Source organism: Solanum stenotomum, chromosome 1 (assembly GCF_019186545.1).
Source record: "Solanum stenotomum isolate F172 chromosome 1, ASM1918654v1, whole genome shotgun sequence".
NCBI lineage: Eukaryota > Viridiplantae > Streptophyta > Magnoliopsida > Solanales > Solanaceae > Solanum > Solanum stenotomum.
Window position 1 is genome coordinate 82,511,167 of NC_064282.1, and position 13,447 is coordinate 82,524,613.

General features: G+C 28.6%; 1 long non-coding RNA gene across 2 annotated transcripts in view; it reads right to left on the reverse strand.

The window, feature by feature from the left end:
• Nucleotides 1–13,447, reverse strand: part of LOC125874330 (uncharacterized) — a 173,233-nt gene that overhangs the window by 8,037 nt on the left and 151,749 nt on the right. For both annotated transcript variants that reach the window (XR_007447258.1, XR_007447259.1), the window contains exon 2: nucleotides 1,636–1,710. This is a non-coding gene — a long non-coding RNA (uncharacterized LOC125874330). The remainder of the gene's footprint in view (nucleotides 1–1,635; nucleotides 1,711–13,447) is intronic.

A 13,447-nucleotide genomic window follows, 5' to 3' on the forward strand; every position in this document is an offset into this window, starting at 1 on the left:
TTAATTTAACTTATTTAAACAACTTTATAACTTGAACTAGTTTAGTTTTGACTTAATTCCAACAACTAAATCCATCAACAAAACCACATTATTTAATTTAACTTATTTAAACAACTTAACAACTTTAACTAGTTTAGTTTTAACTTAATACAACACTAAATCCACCAACTAAACCACATTTATTAATTTAACTTATTTAAACAACTTTATAACTTGAACTAGTTTAGTTTTGACTTAATTCCAACAACTAAATCCATCAACAAAACCATATTATTTAATTTAACTTATTTAAACAACTTAGCGATTCAGGCATCTATCTTATTGTATTGACGCAATTGGAAGATCAGGATTTCTCCCTGCCGCTCAAGCAGGATCAGATCGGGCTTTAGCGAGAACAGCTGTAATTGAATCGGGAACGGAAAGACTTCACTTCAACTCAATAAATGACGTCTACTTCGTAAGTGCTAAGGCAAAATATATCACCGAAAGGAAAGGTGATAGGGGAGCCTAGCCATTTCACTCTACCTGAGTAATAAAGTGGAAACCCCCCTCACGATCGATTAAAAGGAAAGTCGCCCAGAGATATTTGTTCAAATCCAATTCGTGAAGACAGAGTAAATTCAACAAATCTAAGGAAGCAAGTCCTAGGCCTCACTATCTATCAATCAAGAACAACTTTAACTAGTTTAGTTTTGACTTAATACAACACTAAATCCACCAACTAAACCACATTAATTAATTTAATTTATTTAAACAACTTTATAACTTGAACTAGTTTAGTTTTGACTTAATTCCAACAACTAAATCCATCAACAAAACCAATTATTTAATTTAACGTATTTAAACAACTTAACAACTTTAACTAGTTTAGTTTTGACTTAATTCCAACAACTAAATCCATCAACAAAACCACATTTTTTAATTAAACTTATTTAAATTTAAAGCTAAGTGTCAACACTAGATAAACACAAATCGATCTTGCAAGAAAATCAATTTTGTCATCAATAGGATCAACTAGTGTTGGTACTCATGTTTAACAAATATATTATTTCTAAATTTAAAGCTAAGTGTCAACACTAGATGGACACAAATCGATCTTGCAAGAAAATCAATATTGTCATCAATAGGATCAACTAGTGTTGGTACTCATGCTTAACAAATATATTATTTCTAAATTTAAAGCTAAGTGTCAACACTAGATGGACACAAATCGATCTTGCAAGAAAATCAATTTTGTCATCAATAGGATCAACTTGTGTTGGTACTCATGCATAACAAATATATTATTTCTACATTTAAAGCTAAGTGTCAATACTAGATGAACACAAATCGATCTTGCAAAAAAATCAATTTTGTCATCAATAGGATCAACTAGTGTTGGTACTCATGCTTAACAAACATATTATTTCTATATTTAAAGCTAAGTGTCAACACTAGATGGACACAAATCGATCTTGCAAGAAAATTAATTTTGTCATCAATAGGATCAACTAGTGTTGGTACTTATGCTTAACAAACAATCGATGGACACAAAAATTTTATCATAAAATTAAAGCTAAATATCAATACTAGATGGACACAAACACATTATTGAAATCAATTGTACTTGAACTTTAGAAATTTAGAAGCACCAACCTTATCTCCTACTTTGATGAAAGAAGCAATATAGTCTGGTATCAACTTTTTTAGATGTTGAGCTTCCTCAGTTGCCTAGCACGAAAAGTTCTAAAATTAGTTAAATTTCAGGTTCAAGTTCTAATTTCAAGTTCTAATTCTAAGTTCAAGTTCAAGTTCTAAGTTCAAGTTCTAATTTCAAGTTCAAGTTCTAAGTTCAGGTTCTAAGTTCAAGTTCAAGTTCTAAGTTCTAAGTTTAAGTTCAAGTTCAAGTTCTAAGTTTAAGTTCAAGTTCAAATTCAAGTTCTAAGTTCAAGTTCAAGTTCTAATTTCAAGTTCAAGTTCTAATTTCAAGTTCAAGTTCAAATTCTAAGTTTAACTTCAAATTCTAAGTTCAAGTTCAAGTTCAAGTTCATGTTCAAATTCTAAGTTCAACTTTAATAATAATTCAAACTAGTCCTAAATTCAAAATTCAAACTAGTCTTAAAATCACAAATTCAAACTAGTCCTAAAATCCCAAAATCTAACTAGTGCTAAAATCCTAAATTCAAACAACTCCTTAAATACCCTAATTCAATCTAATCTACAATTCCAAAATCAAACTAATTAACTCAAGAAATACCGAATTTCAAACAAATCCCAACATTAAAATTTTCATTTCACAATCAACAAACACAAACAAACAATCAAATAATCCCTAATTCAAACTAACCATCAAAAACCCCTAAATCATTCACTTACTAACTAACAATTAATCAGACTAACAATCAATAAAAAAACTAATTCAATACACTAATTAACAAATTCAATACTCAAATTGAAAGTTCTAAGTTCAAGTTCAATTTCTAAGTTCAAGTTCAAGTTCTAATTCTAAGTTCAAGTTCAAGTTATAATTTCAACATCAATTTCTAAGTTTAACTTCAAATTCCAAGTTCAAGTTCAAGTTCAAGTTCCAATTTCAAGTTCAAGTTCTAAGTTCAAATTTCAAGTTCTAAGTTCAAGTTCAAATTCTAATTTCAAGTTCAAGTTCTAAGTTCAAGTTCTAATTTCAAGTTCTAAGTTCAAGTTCAATTTCTAATTTCAAGTTCAAGTTCTAATTCTAAGTTCAAGTTCTAAGTTCAAGTTCAAGTTCTAAGTTCAAGTTCAAGTCAGTTCTAAGTTCAATTTCAAGTTCTAAATTCAAGTTCAAGTTCTAAATTCAAGTTCAAGTTCAAGTTCAAGTTCAAAGTATAAGTTCAAGTTCTAAGTTCAAGTTCAAGTTCTAGTTCAAGTTCAAGTTCTAGTTCTAGTTCAAGTTCAAGTTCTAAGTTCAAGTTCAAGTTCAAGTTCTAAATTCAAGTTCAAGTTCTAATTTCAAGTTCTAGTTCAAGTTCAAGTTCTAATTTCAAGTTCAAATTCAAAGTTCAGGTTCAAGTTCTAAGTTCAAGTTCTAATTTCAAGTTCAAATTCTAAGTTCAAGTTCAAGTTCTAAGTTCAAGTTCAAGTTCGAAATTCAAGTTCAAGTTCTAATTTCAAGTTCAAGTTCAAGTTCTAAGTTTAAGTTTAAGTTCAAGTTCTAAGTTCAAGTTCTAGTTCAAGTTCAAGTTCTAATTTCAAGTTCAAATTCAAAGTTCAGGTTCAAGTTCTAAGTCCAAGTTCTAATTTCAAGTTCAAATTCTAAGTTCAAGTTCAAGTTCTAAGTTCAAGTTCAAGTTCTAAATTCAAGTTCAAGTTCTAATTTCAAGTTCAAGTTCTAAGTTTAAGTTCAAGTTCTAAGTTCAAGTTCAAGTTCAAGTTCAAGTTCTAATTTGATGTTCAAATTCTAAGTTCATGTCCAAGTTCTAAGTTCAAGTTCTAATTTCAAGTTCAAATTCAAGTTCTAAGTTCAAGTTCAAGTTCTAAATTCAAGTTCAAGTTCTAATTTCAAGTTCAAGTTCTACGTTTAAGTTCAAGTTCTAAGTTCTAGTTCTAGTTCAAGTTCAAGTTCTAATTTCAAGTTCAAATTCTAAGTTCAAGTTCTAATTTCAAGTTCAAATTCTAAGTTCAAGTTCTAAATACAAGTTCAAGTTCTAATTTCAAGTTCAAGTTCTAAGTTTAAAATCGAGTTCTAGTTCAAGTTCAAGTTCAAATTCTAAGTTCAGGTTCAAGTTCTAAGTTCAAGTTCTAATTTCAAGTTCAAATTCTAAGTTCAAGTTCAAGTTCTAAGTTCAAGTTCAAGTTCTAAATTCAAGTTCAAGTTCTAATTTCAAGTTCATGTTCTAAGTTTAAGTTCAAGTTCTAATTTCAAGTTCAAATTCTAAGTTCAGGTTCAAGTTCTAATTTTAAGTTCAAGTTATAATTTCAAGTTTAAATTCTAAGTTCAAGTTCAAGTTCAAAGTTCAATTTCAAGTTGTAAATTCAAGTTCAAGTTCTAATTTCAAGTTCAAAGTCTAAGTTCAAGTTCAAGTTCTAAATTCAAGTTCAATTTCTAATTTCAAGTTCAAGTTCTAAGTTGAAGTTCAAGTTCTAAGTTCTAGTTCAAGTTCAAGTTCAAATTCTAAGTTCAGGTTCAAGTTCTAAGTTCAAGTTCTAATTTTAAGTTCAAGTTCTAATTTCAAGTTTAAATTCTAAGTTCAAGTTCAAGTTCAAAGTTCAATTTCAAGTTCTAAATTCAAGTTCAAGTTCTAATTTCAAGTTCAAAGTCTAAATTCAAGTTCAAGTTCAAAGTTCAAGTTCAAGTTCTAAATTCAAGTTCAAGTTCTAATTTCAAGTTCAAATTCTAAGTTCAAGTTCAAGTTCTAAGTTCAAGTTGAAGTTTTAAGTTCAAGTCCAAGTTCTAAATTCAAGTTCAAGTTCTAATTTCAAGTTCAAGTTCTAAGTTTAAGTTCAAGTTCTAAGTTCAAGTTCTAGTTCAAGTTCAAATTCTAATTTCAAGTTCAAATTCTAAGTTCAGGTTCAAGTTCTAAGTTCAAGTTCTAATTTCAAGTTCAAGTTCAAGTTCTAAATTCAAGTTCAAGTTCTAATTTCAAGTTCAAGTTCTAAGTTTAAGTTCAAGTTCTGAGTTCAAGTTCTAGTTCAAGTTCAAGTTCTAATTTCAAGTTTAAATTCTAAGTTCAGGTTCAAGTTCTAAGTTCAAGTTCTAATTTTAAGTTCAAGTTCTAATTTCAAGTTCAAGTTTTAAGTTTAAGTTTAAGTTTAAGTTCTATGTTCAAGTTCTAGTTCAAGTTCAAGTTCTAATTTCAAGTTCTAATTCTAAGTTCAAGTTCAAGTTCTAAGTTCAAGTTCTAATTTCAAGTTCAAGTTCTAAGTTTAACTTCAAATTATAAGTTCAAGTTCAAGTTCATGTTCAAATTCTAAGTTTAACTTCAATAATAATTCAAACTAGTCCTAAATTCAAAATTCAAACTAGTCTTGAAATCACTAATTCAAACTAGTCCTAAAATCCCAAAATCTAACTAGTGCTAAAATCTTAAATTCAAACAACTCCTTAAATACCCTAATTCAATCTAATCTTACAATTCCAAAATCGAACTAATTAACTCAAGAAATACCAAATTTCAAACAAATCCTAAGATACCCTAATTCAAACAAACCCCAACATTTAAATTTTCATTTCACAATCAACAAACACAAACTAACAATCAAATAATCCCTAATTCAAACTAACCATCAAAAATCCCTAAATCATTCACTTACTAACTAACAATCAATCAAACTAACTATCAATAAAAAAACTAATTCAATACACTAATTAACAAATTCAATACTCAAATTGAAAGAAATTAAAAATAATATTATGAATCCCTAACCTTCAATTATAGGAGAAGGGCAGTGGATCGAAGTCAGGGTCAGTTGGCCGGAGATGTTGTTGCTCTCCTCATCGGCTGCTGATGTTGATTGCTTAGAGCTCGCTGGCCGGAGCAATTGAGGGAGAGACAGAGCAGCGAACTTTCACTGATTGGAGAGATGAGAGAGAGGCGGTGATTTGTCTCGCCATTCTCGCCGGTGAGAAGAGACGAGAGAGAGCAAGGAGAGAAGAGATGAGAAGAGGAGGGCGGCGGGAGGAGGGCGGTGGGAGGAGGGCGGCGGGAGGAGGGCGACGGGAGGAGGTCGGCGGGAGGAGGGCGGCGGGAGGAGGGCGACGGGAGGAGGGCGACGGGAGCAAGGAGAGAAGAGATGAGTTTTCAAAATTAGAGGGTTTGGTCTTTTTTTAGGTCAAAAATAGGAAGGTTAGGTATATTTAATTTGAGCCATTGGATTAGTTAAGATGAGCGGCTAGGATTTGATCTAGGATTCACTTAAAGGATGGACGGTTAAGATTTAAACTAATGTTTCAAAATTTGGACAAAAAGGGTTATAATTGCAATGAATGAATGGCTAAATTTGCAACTAAAATTTATATAAGAGGCTATAATTGAAAAAAGAAATTGGATTGAGGTGGCTAGAATTGCAATGAATGAATAAGGAAAAAGCTAAAATTGAAAGGAATTAGATTAGAATGGGCTAAAAATTAAATGATTTCGAGAAAAATTAAAGAAATGCTATCCAATTAAAATACTACAAATATTATAACATTTTATATAATAAAAATCACTTAAATTTTAAAACATTTGAATAAAATAATTATTCCGAGTTTTACTTATAATTTTAAAAATATTTTAATAATATTTACGATAATTTTATAAAGCATGCAAACTAAAATATATAATTTTTACACAAAATCGATTAAAAATTTAAACTCGGAATATTTTTAAAAAAACACGTATTTAACCAAATAGCACTTCTGAAAGGGTTATAGGTCTGTCAAAATTGGGTGTCAACATACTGACATCGTGAAGTCGATATTATCTAAATGAAATAATTATTTAAATATACCGACCTCTTTAGGTCGGTATTTATTAATTTATTTTAATATAAACTCACCTTTTGAGGTTGATTTTATTAATTAAAATTACATATACATACATACATACATACATACATATAGGCCAAACACATATACAGCCCCTCAAACTTGCCCTCATTTTTCATTTTGGCACTCCAACTTAGCCTTGTTCCATTTTAACCCTTAAACTCCATTTTTTCTGTACCATTTAAACACTTATACTAATTTTTATGATTTGTTTTTATTTATGTTCTTCAATTGCAATTTCTTATTTTAAAAAAATAGACGTGTGCCTGTTAATTAAAAAAATTAAACATTCGCGAACGAACATAAAAATTTTCAAACAATAATATTATTTTTTGATATTTCTCTGTATTTTTGCATGAAAATAAATTGACGAAAGTTCTTTGATTTTCTTTCTTAAACATTCAATCAAATTAAATAACACTACTTATTTATTTTTTCTTATCATCTAGGCTATCTAAATTTAACGCAAATACTCACTTTTAATTTTTAATATAAATCAATACGAATAAAAAAATCCATCTTCAAAAAGACTCGACTGACTTAGTTAATAACACTACTAAAAAAAGACTCTTGTTCATTGCTAATAACACTACTAAACAATGTTAAAACTCGATTGACTTTGTTAGGTTGTCAGTGATTTTAAAGAAAGAAAACCAACACAATTTCGTCGGTTATTTTTCACACAAAAATACATAACACTCTTAAAAAGAAATTATTATTTTTTAAAAAGAATTATTTTTTGTTAATTTTTAATTTTTTAACTAAAATTAAATGACACATGTCGATTTAAAATAAGAAGTTGCAATTGAAGAATATATATAAAAATAAATAAATCATAAAAATAGTATTTCGTGTTAAAATGGAACATAAAAAATGGAGTTCAAGGGTTAAAATGGAACAAGGCTAAGATAAAGTGCCAAAATGAAAAATGTGGACAAGTTAGAGGGGTTGTATATGTGTTTGGATATATATATATATATATATATATATATAATTTAACTACACATCAACAAAAGTTTAATTTAATAAATTTAATTTATCGATCAAGTTAATTTTATAAATTTAAATTATATACCTTCTAATTATATAAATTTAATTTTATTGATCAACAAAAGTTTATCAATATCAAATTTAATATATAAATCTCCTTGAATTGATCATCGGTATTTCTTTAATTGATAATGTATTTCATATCTGAACCACTAGTATATAAGACTTGATTTGTTAAACTACTCGAGGAATATATATATAATTAATCAACGTATTTCATACTCCGATGAAGTATCCTTTACATGTCATCATAATTAGGAGGTGATCACTACACTTGACATCCATTCAAGATCGAACGTATATAATAATACTATCTCGCATTTCATACTGGAATGGATTATATGTTAGCTCTTCACCTCTACTACATCATGACATGAGATATTAAGTTTATGATTAGACGACGGACTGATAGGATTTGTACATTACTCTATAAATATAAGTATAATTATCTCCTAATTCATATCAACGTAATTTCATACTCTAACTATGGATTATAGATATTTTTTTATTTATTTCACGAATTCTAACATTTTATTTGTAAAAGTATACAAAATTGTTACACTTTTTGAACAATTAATCGTAGGTGTAAAATGAAATTTTAATATTATGCACAATAACAAAATTATGATTAATAGGAATATTTTAAACATACCGACCTCCGGATGTCGCTTTTATTAAAAGTAATTAGATATAATAAAAAATACCAACCTCATGAGGTCGGTATCACATTAAATTTTAAGATAAATAAAAAGTAATCATGTTAATTAAATAATATTGACATCGGGAGGTCGGTATTTTATATTAAATTTTTTTTTTAACTTATATAAAACCGTCATTCGGAGGACGATTTATTTAAAGTTAATTGAAAATATTAATTTATTACATACTATTTAATTTTAGTGACATCTGGAAGTCGGTATTATAATTTTTTTTGTTTTTTATTTTACACAAAACCATTCTCCGGAAGACAATCTAAATAAAATTAAATCAAAATATTTCTCAATTTTGTGTTTTATATGGAGAAATGGGGAAAATTGCGTCTGCTAGTGCAGACATTTTTAAAAAAGCGACGGACAACGTCTCTATGTCCGTCGCTTTTTTAAAAAAATGTTTGACCAAAAAACGACAGACTAAGAGACATTGTCCGTCGCTTTCTTAAAATATTTGACCAGATATTTTGACCAAGAAGCGACGGACATAAAGATGTTGTCCGTCGCTAATTTAAAAAACAATTAAACAATTAAAATTAATAAAAAGCGACGGACGGCATGACTTTTTTTAAATTAATAAATAATTATTTTTAATAAAAAGCGACGGACTGCGTCACTACTATATAAAATAATTAATTAGCAAAAATCCCCGAAAAAAAGTGACTGACTAAGCGATGCCGTCCGTCGCTTTTAAAAAAAATTTTAAAAAAAATATTTTAATAAAAAGCGACGGACTAAGAGACGCTGTCCATCGCTTTTTAAAAATGTTTGACTAGATATTTTGACCAAAAAGCGACGGACTAAGAGATGCCGTCCGTCGCTTTTTTAAAAAACTAATTAATAAAAAAAATAAATTAAAACGACGGACAACATAGTTATTGTTTAATTTATAAATAATTATTTTTAATAAAAAGCGACTTTTCTTCTTAGGTTAATAATGTTAGTTTTCTTCATTTTACCCAAATGTTATGTACCTCTAAGAGCTTTATAATAAAACTTATTCAGAAGACTTCCAATTTATTTTACAAGCACCTACTTCGAATTCTTTTATTCTTTTTTTCTTCTTGAAACTTACATTATGTAAAAGACTAAAAAGACAATTGGCTGATCATTAAATTTATAAACTAGAAGACTTGTTATGCCCCGTAAAGAAATTTGGTTTAGACCACCCGTTATATTGAGTCGCCCCTTCCATACTTAAAAGATTGTGCAATCAGTGAGTACTAATGAATTATTTATATTTTATGATAGATAAAACACAAATTAAGCATTGCCAAAAATATATGTAATCATTTAAAATTTATTAAATATAAATTTATAAAAATGATTCGAATTATATAAAATTCATGAATATATTAGTTCAAATAAATATTATAGATTAGTATAATCTATGAATTAATTATTTAAGTCCAATAAATATGGATTTAATTATGGGAAAATTGCATAAATAGATATGATGTGAAATATAATAGGCCTCTTTAGCTGAATTGCCTATTTACATAGCATAGCTATAGTTTTAATGGCTAAACCGAATCTGATTTGTATATTCCGATTTTTATTAATTAATTATACATATAGGCTATTAAGTTGGTTTAATTAATTGAGCCAATTTCGATTATAAGAAAGGAAACAATCTCTTAAATAATGGTTATTATATCTAATTAGAATCCTTACCAAATATGACTTCTTCATCTTTTCCAATGACACAAAACTCATTGGGTCGCTGATATCGATATTTCTACAGAATTTTAATTAAAAAATGCATTGATTTCTTTGTAAATTATACAACTAAGGTAAACACAACAATCAATTATATTACGTCATTTGTATATGTCTGAATTAATTTTAAACATTTGTATTTAAAATTTCTTTTGGTGAATCGATGTGCTATTTGCCTTTTTTTCTTTTCTTTATTTGAGCTACTAAGTACGTTTGGATCGTATTTTAATGTATATATAATGTAAATTTGATTGTATTTGTATAACTATGAATGCGTTAAAAAGAGTTTATATGAAGAAGTGGTTTATTTTTTATTCGTATTTTGTATAGTTGGAATTTTATGAATACTTATTACTTCTTGAATATGATATGAAAGTGATCACTACGAACATCTAAATTTGTTTGTAATATTAAAAATGTATTTGTATATAATGGATACAATAATACATACAGAATTTTGAACCCTTTCATTTACGTATATTATTTTGTATATGTTTACCAGTAAATTGTATATATAAGTGATGTTTATATAAAATGAGTTTTATATAGTAATACAAGTGATTTGTATATCTTAATTGTATTTGTATTTGAATTAAATCAATTTGTATATGTGACTGAACAAACTATATATTAAATAAATTGTATATTAAAATTCATTTTTAATTTATCTAAAGTGATGTCTGGTATAGTAATTTTGGTGATGCATTCGGGGAAAATGAAATGACGAAAATTGTTGTGTTGCAGTTGTATATCTATAATTGTTCGGTTGTAGCGTGTTATATATATATATATATGACTTAAAACTCGATAATATATACAAATACGACATAGTTTATACAATTGTAAACCATTTAGATACTCGTACACAAAAGACCTTATGAATTTAACTAAATATTTATACAACTGCTGGAAATGTATAACTAAAGCAGAAAAACTATACAAACATGTTTTATACATGTGTGGCTTAAAAATTGTGTAATGTATACAACTATGACATAATGCACTCCAATTAATTATTCATATACCAAAAAAATAATTAAATTACATATATAGAAATAAAATTGAAACGAGAATGTACCAAATACTTCAAAATCTTCTGATTCTTGTTGGTCCATTGCAACATAATCATCGTCTGCAATTGTTTTTTAGTCAGAAGATGTTTCTTGTACTTTTTTTTTGATTTGGCAATAGAACTTACACTTGCTTCACAGTCTTGAGTTAAATCCAACGAAAAGATGAATTTCGTACCGATTCTATTGCATGCAAATGTATACCTCTAGTGATTCTCTTTGATGGAAATAGTTCCTCCATGATTAGAATGGTTGTGATTACTATACCAAAGGAATTGAGATTTTGATCGTAGAACCATAAAAAATTTGGGGAAAACGAAAAAATTATATAAATACAATCAGTTAAAAACTGATGGAAGTAAAAAAAAAAGGATGATACCTCGAATCAAATTAGAATGATTAGGAGACAAATTTTTTAAAATTTTTATTTGATTCTGTTGAGAGATTTATGGGGAATTGAAAGATTTATGGTGAGTTGAGAAAAATTAAGGAGATAATTATGTGGGTGTGGTAGAGAGAGGTTGTGTGTAGGTTTGTATAAAAGGGCAGTTGGGATTCTACACAATTCATACTAAAATGGTGGGACCCCCATAACCATTTTCTTAAACAAAACCCATTTTCTATAATTAATTAAAACTATAGTCATGTAGTATAATTAAGTACTAAATGTTAGCTTACTCATATAGTTTTTCCCTTTGATTAAAGTCTGCTCCATAAAACTCATATGTCATGTCACTTAAATCTGATTGGCCAAAGGGAATCGTGTTTCAATCACAACTCCTCTATTTTAAACCTATAAATAGGGCCCTCATAATTCAGAAAAGAAACCAAGAATTCTAAAAAGAAGCTAGAGAAAACTCGTAGATCAAAAGCTGCAGATTTCTCTACACGCTACAAGTTCAAGAATTCAAGAATTCAAGCATTCAAGTTCAAGAACGATCAAGATTAAGACCACCGGATTCAAGATCAAGCTCGAAGCCCTTGAATTCAACTAGAAGTCAAGATCAAGATAAAGTTCAAGTTCAAGTTCATCGAAGATTCAAGAACAAACTCCAAAGCCCTTGAATCCAAGATCAAAATAAAGTTCAAGATCAAGATAACATTCAAGTTCAAGATCAAGTTCAAGTTCAAGTTCAAGTTCAAGACAAATTCAAGATCAAGCTAAAGAGCCCTTGAATTATATCCGAAAATGTGAATTCAGAGGAATCATGAAAATTGTAAGACTCGCACTTTAAATCAATAAAACGATTGTTGCATAATTTTCCGTTCTTGATTATTATTATCTGGACGCGAATTTTATTGTCTACAATATGAAGTAACAATTCACTATTTTTTTAAAGGGATATTTGATAGTCACTCAATAGCTACACTACAAGAAAACTGCCCAATAGCGAAGGGAAAACTGGTCGCTATAAGTACGAACCTGGTCCCAAAAAGGGAAATAGCAACTAGTTACACTTGTCCTTATAGGCCTAGTCGCTAAGGACCTTTAGAGACGAGATTATCGGGATGGTCGCTGATTCTTTTTCGCGACTAGTATATCACTGGTCCTTAAAATACTTTTAGGGACCATATATCTGGTACCTATTCACACTTATTGAAATTGAAATTGTAGTCGTTAAATCATTTTGCGACTAGTTTCTAACTGGTCCATAATTATTTTAGGACGACTTCTAAGCTGGTCTGTAAATCAGTTTGTGACCAGCTTGAAGCTGGTCTATAAATCAATTTTCGACCAGTTTGAAACTGGTCCGTAAATGAGTCTGCGACCAGTTTGTAGCTCGTCCAATTTACGAAAACTTTTAAGCTGGTCCCTAAATCATTTCGGGACCATTTTGAAGGTGGTCCATAAATCATTTCACAACCATTTAAAATTTCCTACCCAAAGGAATAAGGACTAACAATCTAGTCCTTAGATCACATATAATTTGCACCTAGAAAATATGATCAATAATATAAAGTTGTCACTTTCATATATAATATATAATGTAATTACAAAATAAGGTGAATATAAGTCATCTCACTAAGCTAGTAACAATATTGTGATCATGAATCCTTAGCAAAAAAATTATATACTATCCTTAAACTATATATAATCCAAAGTTGCCTTCACCTTCCCAACAAAAAATGATCAATCTACATGTTGTTTAACATCGAGTTTCTGCAAATTTTCAGCATCCAAAATCTGTAAAAGAATTTAAACTTTCATTTAGAAAACCTATATATAAAAATAAACAGAAAGGACACAAATGCTATTTTTGTTTCCAAGTTACGTACACATTTTGGAGGTGGGAAATCAACAGGATTTGGTTTGATTTATGATTCTGTTGAGAATGCCAAGAAGTATGAGCCAAAGTATAGGCTCATCAGGAATGGGCTTGACACTAAGGTTGAGAAGTCTAAGAAACAAATGA